Below are 15,122 nucleotides of genomic sequence, written 5' to 3' on the forward strand. Positions count from 1 at the left end.
CCGAAAACATAGATATCAATTTTGCTATAGTCAGCCAAACTTCTTGTCCGCCATCTTTATTTTCTTTAAAACCGACTTTTTCAAACTTCTCCTAGACCGTTTGTCCAATTTTCACGAAAAAAAAAACGTTTATCATCTCCAGACCGCGCCGACTAAAATCTATGGATTTCGTGACGATAGACGAAACCGTTTTCATATATTGCAGCATTAAAGTTGAGGCATGCTGCCAAAAGGACTATTCAGGCTTTATCTTTGCAATGCTTTGGCATTTTGACACCAAACTTTGTATGTGTCATTGTCACCTCACTCTGACCACACCACATACATTTAATTTCGTAACTGCGCAACCTATTGGTCGAAAGTGATAATCCATTAAAACATATTTTTAGTAAATGTATATTATTTTTCTGCCATTTTGCATACATTCATCTTTAAATATCTTTAATTGCTCTTTGCTGCAGTTGCTCTGACACTCCCAGCCATGTTGGCATGTTTTATCGTCTTCTTTGCGCTTGGTCCCGATAATGGCTGCTTGCAGCTATATTTATTATTACAGTAATTGCTGTTTTGTGAATACAGTGGTTATTTTGACATTAGCAAGACAGGACGCTCAACAGGAGGCAGGATTAATCTCCCACGCACTCCTCTCTAGCTCTACCTCTCTTTTTTTCATGTGTGACATTTCCTTGAATCTCTAGCCTCCCTCGGGTGTCTGTGCTCATCTGCAGACATGAGCAACATCGACACGTGCCCTCTTCCTTTTCCTCTCTCTACCTCCCTCCCTTTCAGTTTCTTCTTCTCAAGTTTGACTTTTCCTTTCCTTTTCCCCTTACACCCACTTTCTATCCTCTTTTCTGTGTCTTAATTTCTGATTCTCTTTTTCCTTCTTCCTTTAGATCAATTTTTTTTCCTCTCCAGCTTGCTTTATTCCCTCTACAATTCCCTAGTCCTCGTTTCAGTCTTCATTTCTCATTCCCTTTCTCTGCTCTGTCCTTTTTCTTCTCTTTTCTTTTTCATTCAAGATTCCTTAGTTTCTCTGATTCTTTTTACTCTTTTCTTCTCTCTGTTCGTTTGGGTGAGAGTGAGCAGCGTTAGGATGCCATTTAGAAATGTGGGGTGAGCAACTACTAGTCGATGTAAGAAGAAATACAATTATTTTTAATGCACTTTTATGACATTGATCTCCTTGATCTAACATTGATTACATGTGGTACATCAGCGGTCCCCAACCTTTTTTCCGCCATGGACCGGTTTGATATCAGACAATTTTTTCACGGACCGGCCTTTAATGTGTGGTGGATAAATACAACAAAATAAAATGATATGATCGGCATAAAAACTGGGGTATTATTTAAATATAATCAGGGTGCGATTTGTGAAAAAAACAGAGGGGGGGATGTTTTGAAACATTTTTATTCATAAAAATAGATCATGAGAACATGAACTTCATCACTGCATTTGGAGGAATTGTAAAATCTTTTTTCTTATTAACTGAAGTAGCCTAACGTAATATTTTTACTCTAATAGCTTATCTTTCCCCACACATATGAACTGTGATCATGCAATAGCGTTAACTTTACATCGCGATCAGTGTTGTGCATGAACGCAATGAACGTGAACGAGAGCGGCGCTCTGGCAGGTATGAGCAGCACGCGCAGTTCACGTTCACGCTCATTTGAAAAGTCAGGTTTTACCAGGGCTTAATCCTCGATCGTTTCACTCAGTGGAAAATGTCAAAAAGACAGGAAAGTTTGCTTAACTTTTTCAAATACGCTGGACAAGATCCCAAACAAGCAAACATCGTTTCCGCTGATCAAAAAGGAGACCACGGTGGACACAGTAGCCTAGTGTCGATATCTCGTTATTTCGACATAAATAAGGGGACGTTCTAATCTGCATTAAGCCACATTAAGCGTTCTTATAGCCTAATGGTTTTCTATGGGAGGAAAATGCTTAACCGTTCATATTATGCGCTCATCTGATTTTTTTGTACATAGCATAGCCTATTTGTTAGGATTTTAGTATCATAATGATTAGTCTAATAAATGCATGCACAATTATCCGTGAACTTGATTTGAACAAATGCCTTTCAACTTGTGTGTGCAAAATTCAGAATTAAATTAATGTGCAGAAATGTGTACAAATAGAGAGTAGGATATGTAGGCCTATACTGTTGAAGCCATTAAAAAAGCGCGTTTCATATTTGTTAAAATATTATAATGTTTTTTGTTTTTTTTTCATTGATTTCCATTTGATTTATGAAAAGTGAACAGCACGACCGAGATAGGATGCGCAATATGGGACATGCGCGGGTCAGACATGATTTTAACCGTTGAAGTTGAAGTTGTTATAGAAAGCCTTTCTTTAAAGTGAATTTCGTTTTGTATAAATTGTATCTTAATTTTAATAAATTGTTCATCAACCAATTGCCTGTATTTAATGAATAGGCCGACGAAACAAATATAGCCTAACGGAGGCGCCCGCGCGCTCACATGCGCACGTGAACTACAGCACATCCTAACTTAACGAAACTCAGTGTATGCCTCACACAGACATGACAAATACATCAAATACACAAAGCTTGAAATGTCTTTAAACGAAATAATTAGAAAAAGGCTACTCTCTGATTATGTAATCCATTATTAGGCTTATGTTCATTTCTCTCTATAAGCGCGTTCACACGGAGATGGCGATCGTCAACTTCATCTTTGCAGCTGAGTCGACAAAACACTTGTTTATTAATACAAATCAATACACGCGTCACCGGATTTACAGATGCACGCACACATATTATTTCGAAATAACGAGATATTGTGTTGAAATAACATTATTATTAATAATAGCCTACATCTTTGTTAAAATAATTTAACCAATGAACGTGAACTAGTTCATTTTTAGATATGTGAACTTAGTTCATTTAAAAAAAAAAAGAACTATGAACATGAACTAGTTCATTATCATCTGTGTGAACTGAACTTTGAGCTAGTTCTTTTTAAGTATGAACTGGCACAACACTGATCGCGATGCTGAGCTACAGTGAAATGATAGAAAAGACATGATCTGTGTTAGCAATTCGCCTCATTCGCGCAAACTGGATGCGCGAATGAGTCTCGCGTCTACCGCGCCGCGCTAAACACCGCGCAGCAGGACCTCTAGACGCGCGTTACATTGACTTAACATTGAAATCACTCGCGCCAGACGCTCAAGAGTGAGTGAGTAATCATTTTAAAATAAAATCGACTTTAATCAAACCACGGATCCGTGATAAGTTTTGTGATCCGTCTCGCCGTTAATGGAGTAGCACTGATCACTTTGAGGGGGGGGATACATTTATCCCCACCGGGGATACAAATAATTAAGCAGAGGCAGGGATACATTGACCAGAAAGGGGGAAATCCCACGCATCCCCCCCGGCAAATCGCACCCTGAATATAATAATAAACGTGAATCCAATGTGTTGATACTCGCAATTTTATTAGCAGCGTCTTCGTAACATCGCGCCAACAACATAACATGAATAACATCCTCTCTGCCTAAATGTTTTTTTTTTTTTTTTTTTTTTTTTTGGGAAATAATGCAAGTTATTTATTCTTTTTGTGCGGCCCGGTACCAAATGACCCACGGACCGGTACCGGTCACATAACTTTTTTCCTGTTACACTTTATATGAAGGTGCCATGTGTTACAGTGTAATTAGGCATTTAAATAATTAACTACATGTACTTACTATGGGGTTCGGGTTAGGATTGGGGATTGGTTTAGGGTTAGTTTCATGTAATTATGCATAATTTTTAGTTATTACAACAGTAACTACATGTAACATGTAACAAGGGCACTGTAAAATAAAGTGTTACCCTTTTTCTTCTGTGGAACAAAAAAAATGTATACAAAAGTTTCACATAACTATCACGTTTCAAACAATAGTTATAGGTCAAACAATAGGTCAACCGCGTTCGTCATTACGTTGTGCGTCAAGTTCAATGGTTAGTCTTTCGCCGTAAATCGATCCGAATTTGCCTGATTGTTATTTTTGTCGTACGAACGCTTCGCTTCAGAATACCTTTATTAACTCCCCCAGAGCCACATGGAGCACTTTAATCAGGGATGGGTGCGCTTTGAAGGACTTCCAAAAACAAAAACCCATTCACTCCCATTATAAAGCTTGGAAGAGCCATTGCTATACTGCAGCATTGCACATTTTGAAAATCTCTAGAGATAGATGTGATCTGTCCATGAACCTGTGTGGCCACTGGATGATCAGCATGTGACAAAACAGGAACAGCCTCTCATTAGGAGCTCCACTGTATATGTCAGCTGACAACATCACACATCAGCCTTCACTAGTTAATTCTGCAGCCATTCTAAAACACGACAAAATAATAAATATGGCTTACACGTTTTGATTGTTGTGTCATGGAATTGTATGCTACAAATGAGTCCAAACTGATAAGAATGAAGAAGGACAACTCACTGCAGAAATTACATGCATTTATTTAAATGGTAAGCAACTGCATGCAAATGTCTTGCAATGTGGCTGTGGGTAAGAAAGAACTATATATGTTCAAGAAAAATGTTCATATGTGCATGAAAAAAATACAAGAAAAAATGACAAATAGGCAAGAATTTTGTTACATTTTATTTAAAAAAAAATAGAGGAGCTAAAAGCGGCACATACTGTCTAGTTCTTTGTAAACTTCAAGGAGTTGGCTGTCTGCTCTGTATGCCAATATATTGCAGTCCAGTCCCATACATGTGACACGAGCAGCCTCTTGGCGTTGTCTTTGAGCTCTCCACTTCATGTCCTCTATGGTTTGTTGCTGACAGAGGGGGGAAAGCGTCAGCACTTTATAAATGGAATCTCTACTGAATTTCTTCTTGGGTGGACCAACAAAACTGGAATCTTCCACAGAAGGGGGAAGTCCATAGTGTGGCATCAAAGGATGTTTTATTTCCTTGGTGAGCTCATCTCGTCTGAAGGGGATGACAACTGACACCTGGAAGATTTTGTGGTTACAATACGGGTGCACTTATATGCATTAATTCATGCTTAGATAATGCACAAATGATCTTGAGTTAATGTATGACTCAAGAAGAACTAAACTATTAATTAATAATTACTGCATCAGCAGTTAATAAAGAGTCTATTTGGGGTGCGTTTCCCGTACAAGTTGGTATGTAACTAAATCAACTAGCTATAGTCACAACTGTTCTCTGAAAACACATTGTCGCAAATATGTCGTTAAACCACGTTGGTTATTGATGTCATGGAGGTGATGGAGTAATAACTTATTTTAACGAATTAGTTTTTTGCTATAAATTATGGACATGGCATCTGAGAACTAATTTATTTTGCTTTATTTTCAGATTAATTTATAGGCTCGTTCGTTGAGCACGTACGCACATGTGCACTCTTCAAAATGGCGCTTTAAATCTTTTGACAAATTAAAAGATGTAAATTATATGGTCATGTCTGTTTATGGTCATGTTGATGTTTCATATCTTTTATTTTGAAGTTTTGTTCCTGGTTCTTGTCATGTGTTGTGTTATAAGGCTTGTTCGACTTGCGCTGCCATGAAAGAGCAGCCGGCTGCTTCAACTATCACATGTGTTTTGTATTTATTCTCACACCTTCGGTTCCACTAATGCTCACAAATCTGTTTATTATAACAGTAAAATCTCTTTTCATGTAGTCGCAATGTTATATTGTGGCATGTTTATCAAAATAAAACTGATTTTAAAAAACGTAGACCCCACTTCATTGATACGCGGCAACTCTCGCTGATTGGTCACATCCAGCCACAGTCGATGTCGAACACACCTATTTTCTTGTCATGTGACACTCTGCTCTGTTTGTCATTGGCTCATTATTTGATTGCTTCCAGGTGTTCCTTGCTATGTGATTCATCTTTGTGTATAAATAGCTCTCATGTTACCATTGTCTCTTATCTAGCTTTGTAACCTACTGTAGGTGAGTGTATGTTCATGCCGTCTTCTTGTCACGTTTATATCTAGTCAAGCCTGTTTTGGATTATGTTTTTGTCACTTTGTGGATCTTTATATAAATTCATGGGTTCTCAACTACAACTCACCTCAGTGGACTATCATGACAGACATTTGTATGTATTCTAAATAAAATATATAGATTGTACCAAATGTAAGCTTATTCTGTTTAAGATAAGGATTTATTAAGTCCACATGTCATAAAACAAGAAATTATGCTTCTAAACACAGCTCGAGAGCTGTCGCTCCAACCACACAACTTTGCGATGCTGTTTGCAAATTTTCGCTGGAACGATGCTTTCGGGAAACACACCCCTGAATAGTCGATTAAAGGATTAGTTCACTTTTAAAAAAACTTTTGCTCAAAATTTACTCACCCCCATGTCATCCAAGATGTCCATGTCTTTCTTTCTTCAGTCGAAAAGAAATTAAGGTTTTTGATGAAAACATTTCTCCATATAATGGACGTCAATGGGCACCAAACGGTTCAAGGTCCAAATGACAGTGTCAGTGCCGCTTCAAAGGGCTTTAAACGACACCAGGCAATGAATAAGGGTCTTATCTAGCGAAACGTTCCGTCATTTCAAAAATAAATAAAAAGTTTACGTTTTATAAGCACAAACGCTTGCCTTGCTCTGTTCTGTGATGCGCGTTCGTGACGTCATGTAATACGCAATTACGTTGAAAAGGTCACGCTTCTATGAAAAGTAAAAAATGTCTGTCCTGATGAAAATGTTCTTTTAGGCTTTTTAATATTACAACACCCAGGATACGCACACGAAATGGGCATTTTAAACGATAAACTGACACAAAGACATTTGAATATGTGTATATGGTCCTCCTTCCGCACATTTGTAAACACTGACTCGGTACGTCAAGCGTGACCTTTTCAACGTAATCGCGTATTACGTGACGTCACGAACGCGCATCACAGAACAGAGCAAGTTCATTATATGGAGAAATGTTTTCATCAAAAACCTTAATTTCTTTTCGACTGAAGAAAGAAAGACATGGACATCTTGGATGACATGGGGGTGAGTGAATTATCAGCAAAAGTTTTTTAAAAGTGAACTAATCCTTTAAGTCATGTTGCTATCATTTAAAAGTCTCATCGTGGAAAAATTCCCTATCAACATTTAGTATGAATTGTAAAATAAGGTGTTATATGAAAATGGGTTAAAGCAGTGTATTTAAGGTTCCACTTATCTGTTTTAACACAAATATTAGTCCACCAGAATCTGAACATGGATCTAACACGGCCTTATTCGATTTCTCTGGCATCTAACAATCCAGTAAGTTAAACAGTGACTCAAAAAAACTGGCTTCACCTAATGCAACAAACTTTAAAAAAAAACAGTAGAACAATTATAATCAGTTATGCTTTTTACACTGAATGACACGAAACAACAAATCCACGGCAGTCCCCGACATAGTGCGTGAGCTACTTCTGTTATGAAGGACAAATGGATTTGCAACAGCCTAGCCAGCTGTTGCTTCTGACGTGACAATGGGAGCTTGCTTTCGGATGTAGACAGTGTAACAGCTGTCAGCGGTTCATATTCTGGTGCACTGATATCTGTTTGCATCCCAATTTATCCATCCTCTAAACACATTCTCTGACATTACATTCACAATGCAACTGGCCCACAGACCTCAAACGTTAGTGTGGATGTCAAAACTCATAACCATAACAACATTTAACTTAATGAGTTAAGTTTTGTGTCTTAACATGTAAAGTCATAACATAATGATATTGTTGCAAATCATTAGCTAATGATTCATTAAAACAGACCACTGGAAGTTGAAATACATGGCTTTGACCAATTGTAATTAACACATTAATTTACTGTACACTGTTAGTTAATGAATAAACATGGATGTAACACATTGGTGAACCACCCAACTACTCATCCAAATACAGGGAAATCAAACCTACCTCACGATTGTGAGATGAGGATGGTCTTTCAAGGATACTCGGTCTAGGGCCGTTCATCCCAAACTTGAAGAAATGTTGGGTGTCTGCTGAAAGGTTCTGGCACAGTGAAGCTCTTTGAGAGAACTCACCGTGAGATTCTGCCCTTGATGGAGCATCATTCTTAACTATTTTTTGAGCCATATTTCGAAGAATTAAAGCTGTCAATACTGAAAACTGGGAGAACCATTCAAAACACCAACCACGTTTACTACTTTCTTCACACCACAATTCTAATTTCTCCTGCAAAGCAGTTTTAGTGTGTCGGAATTCTGGACCTCTGTGATGTCATAGAGCTGCAGCTCAGTATTTTATGGACAGACAACCTCAATACAAGAAATAAATAATCTAATACTCACAATAATCTCATACCATCAACAAATCAGAGTTTTGTTGTCAATAATAATGTAGGAATTATTATTCCTTGTGTAATGCCATTTCTAATTCTGTAATTGTAAATTGTTTTATTGATTGTATTGATTCAGTGATATGATATTGTTTTTGTATGTGTGTATATAATGTGTTGTCCAAGGGTGAGCAATGTTACTGGTGTGTGCAGGCAGAAAGACAAAGATATAGAAGATTTGCCACACAAAGGTTACTTATAATTCAAATGGGTAGCAGAAATGATAACTAAACAAATTGAACATATAGTGACAAGCAAACTTATTTAGCAAATCTTACTATGGTAAATAATAAAGTGAATTTTTCTTAAGGTCTAACGGGATTGTTCTTTTTTGTTACTCAGTAAACCAATGCGAAGTCCAAACATGTGACTGTAATGAAACTCACACTCTAAAAAATGCTGTTTTTTTTTTTTTCCAAACCAATTTTGGGTCAAATTTGGACAAACCCAAAGTTGGGTTAAAAATGTCATTTAAAAATTTAACCCAATGGCTGGGTTTGTCCATATTTGACCCAAAATTGGGTTGAAACAACCCAGCTTTTTTTAGAGTGCATCATCATGTCAGCTGTATCTCTAGGATACATGTACATTAATAATAATTTATTTAAAAATATATATACATTCAAAAAAAAAAAAAAAAAGATTTTATAAAATAAGGCAATAATAATAATTCAACATATAGTTTAATATTTTTCCTTACAAAACAGGATAAAATTGATTTATTTATTTAAGTGTGTCGACTTATGTATGGAATCTGTATGGAGAAGAAAGTGTTAATGTTACCAAAAACATTGGAAAAGTAAAGATAGATGAGAGTACAAAAGTTTAGACACAGAGAAAGCAAGATGCTAACAAGACGGTCTTGAGACATAGAGCGAGAGGGAAGGATATTTCCACCCATTAGCACTGCTGTACGTACCAAGTAAAGATGTTGAGACAGTCATCTGGAAAAGCCAGCAGATGACCCTCACCTTATTTTAGCTCTGGATATAGGCTGTTAAAAACCCAACACTCTTGGTGAGGATAATGCCGTGTAGAGTTAACGTTTGTTTTCTTTAAGTATGGGTTGGAGAACAAGGTAAATGTGTCAGAGAAAGTCTAAAGTGAGAGCTGAAACCTTTTCCATTTTGTACTGCCCACGAGGAGCTTGTCAAACGTCCTGAGATCTGCACAACACACTCGTATAAAAGCATACATCTTTCATCGCACACACAGACATAAACATGAGAATGGAGGGAGAAGCTTTTACTTAAAGTGATGCATTTACAAACCGTACTGTCACATGGTTTAATGCAAACACATACTGCATGAACACTCCACAGAGACCCTCCATACTTAAGATGTTGTTATCTTTACTTGAAGGACTATGTAAGTTTTGCTTTATTTCCAGGATTGCAGGTCAGCCCCAAGAGGGATTGTGTGGATGTATTGGGTTTCTTTTAACACAAATCATATACACACACACACTAAGGAATTTTTCTCTGTGATTCATTCCCAATAAGAAGCTCTGTGTTAAGGGAACGGACTTTTAAAGAAAACGTCACTCTTGATTTTTATCCTGCATCACAAAATGGTATCCGTAAATAACAGGAGCAAATATGATTTGCAAAATAATGTACGTTTCAGTTTTGCTCTGTTCAATAATGCACTTCAAATGTGACACGTGTCAAATGGACAACTTTTTGTGTGCTTTATAGATTAAACGATGGTTGTACATTTATCTCGTTTCTACGTGTTTTATATTAATGTGGTTAGTGGCTCAGAGATATGGTAATGTATATAGGCCTACTAGAATAAAAAAAAATGCTTTGTGTCATTCAAACACATAATAATATCCAAAGACCCAGGTGAAAAAGTCGTAGTATTAAATGTATTAAAAATATATTTGAAATTCAAATAGTATGTTTATAATACATTTGTATTTCCAACATGCTTATTTAAAGTGCATTTAAAATACATTGAATTGCATTTTAATATATTTATAAAAAATATACTAGTAGTACATTGGTAATAAATATATATTTAAGTATACTTTTAATAAATATGCTAATTAAAAGCATACTTTAAATATATTTCTAAACAGTATACTAATAGTACATTGGTAATAAATATATATTTAAGTATACTTTTAATAAATATGCTAATTAAAAACATACTTTAAATATATTTCTAAACAGTATACTAGTAGTACATTGGTAATAAATATATATTTAAGTATACTTTTAATAAATATGCTAATTAAAAACATACTTTAAATATATTTCTAAACAGTATACTAGTAGTACATTGGTAATAAATATATATTTAAGTATACTTTTAATAAATATGCTAATTACAAGCATACTTTAAATATATTTCTAAACAGTATACTAATAGTACATTGGTAATAAATATATATTTAAGTATACTTTTAATAAATATGCTAATTAAAAACATACTTTAAATATATTTCTAAACAGTATACTAGTAGTACATTGGTAATAAATATATATTTAAGTATACTTTTAATAAATATGCTAATTAAAAACATACTTTAAATATATTTCTAAACAGTATACTAGTAGTACATTGGTAATAAATATATATTTAAGTATACTTTTAAGAAATATGCTAATTACAAGCATACTTTAAATATATTTCTAAACAGTATACTAATAGTACATTGGTAATAAATATATATTTAAGTATAGTTTTAATAAATATGCTAATTAAAAACATACTTTAAATATATTTCTAAACAGTATACTAATAGTACATTGGTAATAAATATATATTTAATTATACTTTTAATAAATATGCTAATTACAAGCATACTTTAAATATATTTATAAACAGTATACTAGTAGTACATTGGTAATAAATATATATTTAATTATACTTTTAATAAATATGCTAATTACAAGCATACTTTAAATATATTTCTTAAAAGTGTACTAGAAGTATTTGGTAATAAATATATGCTTAGTTACACTTTTAAGAAATATGCTAAATGCAACCATACTTTTAGTCAAGTTTTAGTGTACTTAAAGAAAACATGCATATGTTGCTCTTACTTAAAGTAGCCTACATTTTATGTGTACTTTGTGTAAGAACAGCAAAATGATTAAGCTTTTAGTGTGTTTAAAATGTATGTACTTTATAAACACTTAGGCCTACTGCAATATAGTTTAATTATTTATGTTTTTATCATTTTAATATAAAAAAAATACATTTACAATATTTACCAACTTATAATGTATTAGAAACATTTGTCAACTATTATTAGCATTGCAATAAGCTTAAAATTATTATTTTTTCACTTTTACTTGTTTGTTGTAAAAGGCTACTTAAGGCTGTTGTCTATTACATGATATTTTGTACTACTGAAATTCCCACAATAATTTCAGCATCATATTTTTTGAAATGCATCATAGATACATTTTCCAAAGAAATGTTAATTTCCAAAAAGGTGTTGTTCTTGTTTAAATTTGAACAATGCGCATAACACACGTGACTAGTCCTGATTGGTTCCAGAGGCGTTGAACGGCTGTGATTGGTTCTTATGAAAATGCGCTCGCATCTCACTCAGAGCTTCAGTTGCTGTGCATGCGGTCCTTGAATGTGATTAGATTTAGACGTTTAAATTTAAACTGTTAAAATATTTATAGCGATCGTGTTTCTTAGAGGACTTGGAGGAAACCACGCGATTGATATGGATTGGGTGATGTTTTTTGCGATTCACTTTTTGAAACGTGAACAGATCTGGTGAATCGTTCATCGGAGGGATATGAATGTCAGTTTTTCTTTCGAAGATTAACGTTAACGAAAGTCTTAAATGGTTTGGAACTACTTAAGGGTGAGTGATCATGACACCATTTCGTATTTTTGGCACAAAGTGTAACATCACGTCTTTTCAGTTCAGCTACATTCAATTTGCCCAAGATTTTCAAGTCAAAGTCGAAGCAGACTCGAAGAGATGAAGATTCTGCCTCAGAAGTTACTGGTAAGTTTTAGTTGCTGTTTGCATAAATAACTAGCTCACTGTTTAGTGGTTTTCCTAGGTGGATAGGTCTGCTATGCATTTGCTAATATGACTTGCACGTGGGATACTGACGTTAACCGCTAACATGATGCTGACACTAGACTTTGACAGTGCAGAAGTTGCTAGAGTTCAAAGTCTTTGATAAATCTGTTTAAAATCTATGTGGAGACATTTATCTGTCTTAAAACAACTATAAAACATTGTCCAATGCATCTTCAAAAAAATGAATTAGTTATTATAATATTATGTACATCATTATATTAATATAATTTTTATTTGCTGAAGCTGTGTATTTATTTCTGATTTCCTGAAGAATTTGGCTTCATTGTTATGATGTAAATTATCTTTAAAAAGTTTGAAAAAACATGTTATGAATATAGTTACCTTTGTCTTGAGCTGACCAGCCAATTATGGTAGTGTGTGTTGATTGGTGTTTATATTTGTTCAAGCTTGACAACCTTATTGCCTTTTTGATTACTTTCTAATATATATTTTTGATTACTTTCTAATATATATTTCTAATTACAAATAAGTACAAAGATTAAATTGTTAAAACTAAGGGATGCTTATAAGAGAGCGTATCTAAACTGCCGAGTCTGTGAAGGGTTTTGATTATATTACCCACCAAGTACATTGTACTCAGCATACTGTCATTCTTAAAAACAAAACTAATCATTCTTCATAATTTGCCTGCCTTATATATTTGTGTGTATGTATATATATATATATATATATATATTTATAAATCTCTCTTTTTTTTTATTTGTTGTTTTTCAGACTAGCTGCTATAGAAGAAAAACTGAGTGCAGAGACAAGCGAAGAAGAGAGTAGTAAGTAGTGATGCACCGATTGATCGATTGACAATTGTAATCGGTGCATCTCTAGTAGTAAGTATGGTTTAATCTCATATCACCTCAGTTATGGAGATTTTTGAATCCGGACTATTGAATGGTGATTCGGTCATGACGTATGTGTTTCTGTACATCACTTTTTTTTGCTCTCGAAGTCAAAGGGGGCTGACTAAAACAAATAATAATGCTAAAAATAAAGATTAGCATTTGTTATACATTATAATTATTATACTTGTCTGTTTTTTTTTTTTGCTGTGTTACAGTGTCATAACATGTAGACCTCACTGTTGTTCAGCAAGACTTAATGTTTGTTCTATTTGATGTAGATATTTTATTAACTCCTTTTTTGCATTATATTAACATTTTATATTGAATGTCTTCTGTTAAAATATGAACTAAGCATTACATGCCATATAAAAAAATTGTGGTTACGACTGTTCCATGTGAACCGGTGTCTAAAAAGCTATAAAATCACGGCAAACGAATTTGGCGACAACCTATGACACTATAAGTGCGACCCAGAAGTATAAAAGGGGCGCCTAGATACGCAGTGCAAGTTCCTTTTCGAAAGGGAACAGTGACTTTTTTAACAGATGTTAATTTTGCTTTAATATTTAAAATAATAATAATAATATTTTTCCCTTTTCATAGATACTGTGATCAAACAGTTTCCGACCACGCCAGTGTCTGAGGTGCGAGCACTGATCAGAAGAAAATGCAACAATGAGGCAACTCCAAGACCAATCATTTCAATTTGCTTGAAGGATGAAGGACTGTTTGCAGCTATTGTATTTCACTTTGTTTGACTTTGTTGAACTTATTCCTTTAAGTTCTTTTTTTTTTGTTCTGTTTAATACTTCTGCAGATCAATGCATTTTATGTTAATGTATTTTGTTTAATTTTCATATGTTGCTGTACTAATGTAGTGCATTAAAGTTTACTATCTTTCAAAAAGTGTTTGTGTGTGTTTTATACAAATATTGTTTTTACTGTGTTTAACTGAATTATAATTTTTAACTGTATTTTTAATACATTAAAATATATTTTTTTCATACTGAATGGTTTTGTTCAAAAATATATTTTTAATATACTAATAGTGGGTCTTATAGTGTTCTACTAATACATTATTAATAACCTGATATTATATTTAAAATATACTGGGAACACATTAATATTATGTTAAAAATATATTTAAGTTGTATTTCGAAAGTACATTTAAAATGTATTAAAAATACAATTTAAAGAAGTGCTATTAAATTACACTAAATGTACTTAAAATAGTTCCATTTTAACACAATTAAGTATATTAAAATATATTACTATTACATTAAAATTGAACTTAAATACATATAAAAGTACATTTAGTATACTTGAAGTTGTTCCAAAATAACACATTTAATACATAATTAATACAATACACTTAAAATACATTAAGTATATCAAAATAAGCACACTTTAAATATATTTCCTTTTCACCTGGGGACTCCTGAGGGTTTGACGAAACTACAGTGAGAATGTCACCAAATAAACATTTAAAAAGTTGCTACAGCGACATTTCCCTTATGTGACCGCTCTGGATAAGGAACTCCATTGGCCAACGGCCTGTATTAAACCCATGGAGTCTCTCGGGCGAGGAAGCCGTAGTTTATCCATTTGTGGAAGCTCCAGTGACAGGCTTCAGATGGCCTCCGGTGTTCCTTAATTACATTAGCTTGCTCCCTGAAGCGTTCCCACAGTGTCGTCTCAGTCCAGCTCTTAGCCAAAGATGTTTGTCAGTAGTTGTGTGTTGCCATCTTCACACATGGCTAGACAAGATACTTTGTTTATCGTACAAGGTTCTGTTTGTTAAGGGCTTAGCAAGCTAGCGGATGGC

The 15,122-nt window shown here is 34.2% G+C and overlaps 1 long non-coding RNA gene across 1 annotated transcript; it reads left to right on the top strand.

Annotated features, from left to right (window-relative positions):
- The first annotated feature begins 11,683 nt into the window (after nucleotides 1-11,683).
- Nucleotides 11,684-14,020, top strand: LOC306989808. Its single transcript, XR_013795739.1, has 3 exons — nucleotides 11,684-12,359; nucleotides 13,176-13,228; nucleotides 13,901-14,020. It is a non-coding gene; the product is annotated as an uncharacterized lncRNA (long non-coding RNA).
- Nucleotides 14,021-15,122: the final 1,102 nt, after the last annotated feature.

The sequence above is a fragment of the Phoxinus phoxinus genome (genome assembly GCF_949152265.1).
Source record: "Phoxinus phoxinus genome assembly, chromosome: 21".
In the NCBI taxonomy this organism is placed as follows: domain Eukaryota; kingdom Metazoa; phylum Chordata; class Actinopteri; order Cypriniformes; family Leuciscidae; genus Phoxinus; species Phoxinus phoxinus.